Source organism: Penaeus monodon, chromosome 37, assembly GCF_015228065.2.
Source record: "Penaeus monodon isolate SGIC_2016 chromosome 37, NSTDA_Pmon_1, whole genome shotgun sequence".
Classification (NCBI taxonomy): Eukaryota; Metazoa; Arthropoda; class Malacostraca; order Decapoda; family Penaeidae; genus Penaeus; species Penaeus monodon.
The window spans coordinates 22,725,837-22,730,836 of record NC_051422.1 but is presented as its reverse complement, the minus strand read 5'-3'; the positions used below and the strand labels follow the sequence as shown (position 1 = coordinate 22,730,836).

General features: G+C 43.6%; 1 protein-coding gene across 3 annotated transcripts in view; it reads left to right on the top strand.

Annotated features, from left to right (window-relative positions):
• LOC119596110 (CUB and sushi domain-containing protein 3-like) overlaps window positions 1-5,000 on the top strand; it is a 65,919-nt gene that overhangs the window by 38,910 nt on the left and 22,009 nt on the right. The window lies entirely within an intron of this gene.

Genomic DNA, 5,000 nt, shown 5'->3' with positions numbered 1-5,000 from the left:
ACAGATACAAACACAGACGAACAAACAGAGAGAAAGATCAAGAGAGCGTATGTATGTATGTAAGTGTTCGTTCGTGAGTGTTTACGTATAAAATGTCCGAATTCGAAGCTTCCTCTCCCAGTCGTGACGTAACGCAACGAAAGGTCTGCAGCGAAGCCCCTTACCACCGTTCCGCGAAAGTGTTTCACGGAATTCGGACCAAATCAACAACAATTCCTCGCTCTGCAGACGCGGGATTTCGAAAAAGCGCCGTCGCCAGAATGGAGGAAAGGTGCAAGCGAGAGAAAAGAAGAGAAATGGCCCGGCGTCTTGGCGGGGCTGAAGAAAAGAGCTTTTGTTTCCCTCGTCTGGCTCGCCTGAAATGAGATTCATGCAACACTTTCTGCCGCGCGAGGAAGTGAGTTTGCATTTTGCAGGTGTAATTATCGTTGCTGTATGATACTTGTGCAAAAAGAAAATTGCTAACATGTGTCCTTGGAAGGGAAAATAACTTTTCTTGTGGAAAGCCGGTTTTCCTGCTCTGTATATTTTCCCCAATTGCTCTTGTTGTTGTTTTTAGTAGTTTTAGCAGTGTTTTCCTTTGCTTATCTAAAGTTTTCGTATTCAGATGTTATCCTCACTTTGCGCTGCCCCCATGAATTCGCACCGTGTCATTCTAATAATGATATAGGGAATAAACCAACAGAATTATTCTTTTGTTATGATAGTGTCGCAAGACCCTAAGAACGCAAACATTTCTTATATTATTTAATAACATATATTCCACGACACTAATTTATAGAATGTTCAAGAAGCCTGTTCTGGCTTGTTACAAAATGGCGAATTTCCCGAACAAATTTGATTCCTTTTACTCGAGTAAAAGTTATCAGCCACGGCAAAATCTTCCTTTCTAATTAACACTTGCAATCGACTCGATGAAAGTGAATGTTCACTGTTATACAGTATTACGCCTTATCATTAATAAATTTACTGTTAATTAAAAAAAAAAACGTCATCACAGAGCATATCCACTTCGAGGGATTAAAATACCAAAGCCACCATCATGCATCTTCTATCATCCACAAAGAGAGAAGGTGATTATCTACGCTCTGGTAATTCACGTAACACCGCGCGTTAGCTGTTCACTCCGCTTCGAATGCATTAGGCACACGGTTATGTCACGCTTATCCTCCATGAAGGGGGGGGGGGGGGGAGTCGAGAGTCACGGCGGAGTGTGATGCAACTGGAACTGCTTTTTGGTCTGTTCCTCAAGGAGTGAAAGGTATCAGCGTCCTTCCCTTATCCCGGTTGACAGAGGGAGCAAATATAGAAGTTATAAGGACTGTAAGGATAGTTACATGGTGTGGAATCTCTTGTCCAGGGGATCTGATTCGATTAATTTAATGCCCTGGGGGGGGGGGGGGGAATTAACTTGTAAGGTAAAGGATTCAAGGTGAAATAAATAGTATATGAGATGATTCAAAGAGACTCTGAAATTCCCGTTTTTCTTCCTGAAGAGATGAGGTTAACTTGATCCGGTTAAATTATTCTTGGAATGAAGAGAAATGATTCAAGACAAAAGAAACTCAAACATGCACATACATACACACATACACACATACACACATGCACCTGCTGTAATCATGATTGTTATGTGTGTATATATATATATATATTATATATATATATATATATATATATATATATATAATATATATACTCACACACACACACACACACACACACACACACACACACACACACACACACACACACACACACACACACACACATACATACATAACACACACACACACACACACACACACACACACACACACACACACACACACACACACACACACTCACTCACACTCACGCACGCACGCACGCACGCATTGTCCATTGTGTGTGCACTGATACTCGCACACGTAGGCGTACACGCAAACAAAACGTACACAGAAACGCACACATAGTAGTATGCTTAACAGATGTGCATTACTATCATAACTGTTGTCGTTAGCTTTTATTTTTGCCATTATTACCGGTGTTGCTGGTAATGTTGTTGATGGTTCTCCCGTATTCCAGGCACTTGAAACTGTGATGTGTTCAAGGAATCCGTTTACTTTTTTTTTCTTTTTTCCAAGTGCCCTGTCCCACAAGGACGTTGGCGATCATGGATTTCCATGATTTTGTTGGCAATTTAGAGCGGTGGTTTGCCGTTGCCTTCCGCCCGGTGTTTTTATCGAGTCACCATCTCTATTTACCCGGTTCTGGGACCGTCACTGACTTGGGCTGGCTTGCCCACCCAGGGGCTAGGCAGGTTCCTTGCCCAAGGGAACAACGCGCCGGCCGAACTCAGATTTCCGTCGTAACAGTCTTGAGTCCGATGCTCTAACCACTCGGCCACACAATATGTATATGTATATATATATATATATATATATATATATATATATATATATATATATATATATATATATATATATATATATATCATGTTTGAGCCGCCGTGGTCACAGCATGATACCCAATTGCAGTCTTCATGTTGCGATGCTCTTGGGGTGAGTACGTGGTAGGGTCCCCAGTTCCTTTCCACGGGGTTTATTTGCAACGGGATACGCTGACGAATGGTTACCTTGCCCACACCTTTTTCTGACTGGACAGTGCTTTGCTGCACTCAAATCCGTGGGTTGTTTGGCCCAGTAATTGTCACCCTTGACCTCCAACTCTCTCGGTGAATCCTCCCACTCCATAGACACGACTTGGTCACGTACGGAAGACTATAGATTCCGTGCTGGCGCATGCTTTCCTCGCCACTGCATCGTGTTAAACGAGTAACTTTCTGCCGGCATGTTCCTGATCTGGTTTGCTGGTTGACTGCCCAAGAAAGTGGGCATTTTCTCCACTTTCATAGGGGCGATTGTCGTTGCTGCTGGCGCACACTAGCCCTGGAAAATTGTGTTTGGCACCAGATTATTGGCGACTGTCCCTTGCATAAAAGGCATATAATTCGTAGCCGCTGGTGCGCACTAGCCCTGGAACATTGTGTTTGGCACCAGATTATTGGCGACTGTCCCTTGCATAAAAGGCATATAATTCGCTGCTGCTGGCTCACACTATCCCTGGAACATTGTGTTTGGCACCAGATTATTGGCGACTGTCCCTTGCATAAAAGGCATATAATTCGTTGCTGCTGGTGCGCACTATCCCTAGAAAATTGTGTTTGGCACCAGATTATTGGCGACTGTCCCTTGCATAAAAGGCATATAATTCGTAGCCGCTGGTGCGCACTAACCCTGGAAAATTGTGTTTGAAACATAGCTCCCAGCTGGGATGTTTGAGACCATATTTGCTGGTTGTACTCCAAAGGATGTTTCAGCCTGTATAGACATTTCCTCTAGCATTGATGACAGGCTACTCCCCGAGGACGTATGCTTGGGTTAGGACTTTTCTGTAGACGGCCGTCGCATACTACAGCTAGATGCCATCTCGTTCTGCAGAAAGTTACTTGGGGGATTCTTAAGTTCCGTAGAGAGGTTACAGCGTTTGCCTGTCTATGTGTGTGTGTGTGTGTGTGGGGGGGGGGGGTATGTGTCATGTGCGTTTGTGTGTGTGTGTGTGTTTTTGTGCATGAGTGTGTGTTTTTTTGTGCATGAGTGTGTGTTTTTGCGTGTGTGTGTTTTTGTGCATGAGTGTGTGTTTGTGTGCGTGTGTGTGTGTGTGATTGTGCGTGCGTGCGTGCGTGCGTTTGTGTGTGTGTGTGCGTGCGTGTGTGTGTGTGTATGTGTGTGTGTATGTACGTACGTACGTATGTGTGTGTGTGTGTTCACGTATTTGTATATGTGAGTGTGAGTGTGCCCGTGTACGTCTTTATGTGTGTGCGTATTTGTGTGTGTGTGTGTGAGTATATACCTGTGTGTGTGTGTGTGTTTGTGTGTGTATATGTATTTGTGTGTGGGTGTGTGTGTGTGTGTGTGTGTTTTGTGCGTGTGTGAGTATGTATTTCCATGCGTGTCTGTGTGTGTGTGGTGTGTGTGTGTGTGTGTTTGTGGTGTGTGTGTGTGTGTGTGTGTGTGTGTGTTTGTGCGTGTGTGAGTATGTATTTCCATGCGTGTGTGTGTGTGTGTGTGTGTGTGTGTGTGTGTTTGTGTGTATGTATGTTTGTGTGAGTATGTATCTGTGTGTGTGTGTTTGTGCGTGTGTGAGTATATAACTGTGTGTGTGTGTGTGTTTGTGTGTGTATATGTATTTGTGTGTGTGTGTGTGTGTGTGTGTGGTTGGCGGGGGTGAGTTTACCCCGTGGGTGTGGGTGTGTGTTTGTGGTGTATAGTTTTTGGGGGTGTGTGTATTTGTGTGTGTATTTGTGCGTGGTGAGTATGATTTCCCGCGTGTCTGGTGTGGTGGTGGTGTATATATGTATGTGTGGGGTGTGTGTTTGTTGTTTGTGCGGGTGTGAGTTTTATTTTTATGGTTGGGGGTTTTTGGGTGTGTGTGTGTGTGGTGGTGTGTGTGTGGCGGTTGAGTATGTATCTCAGTGTGTGGGGTGTGGTGTGTGTTTTGTGTGTGTGCTGTGTGGTTTTAAGAGAGGGGGAAAAGGTCTGGTTTTGGGGAGGTGGTTTAAAAACAATGATCGCCCCACTTCCCTAAAATTAAGTGAAAGGAATAAGTTTATCCGTTAAACAATTTTGGAAAAAAAATAAAGGATCGAAAAATGAATCGAAGGAAAGATTTTTTTTTAAGAGTGCATACCCTTTTTTGTGGTGGAAAAAATCAAAAAATTTTTTCGCCCAACCAAAAAAAGGGGGGTTTTTTAATTTGGTTCTAAAAAAAAATAATTTTTTTTTTTTTTCTTCTCTTTTTTTTTCCCCAAATGCCCTATCCCCAAGGACGTTGGCGATCATGGATTTCCATGATTTTCTTGGCAATTTAGAGCGGTGGTTTGCCGTTGCCTTCCGCCCGGTGTTTTTATCGAGTCACCATCTCTATTTACCTGGTTCTGGGACCGGGTAAATAGAGAT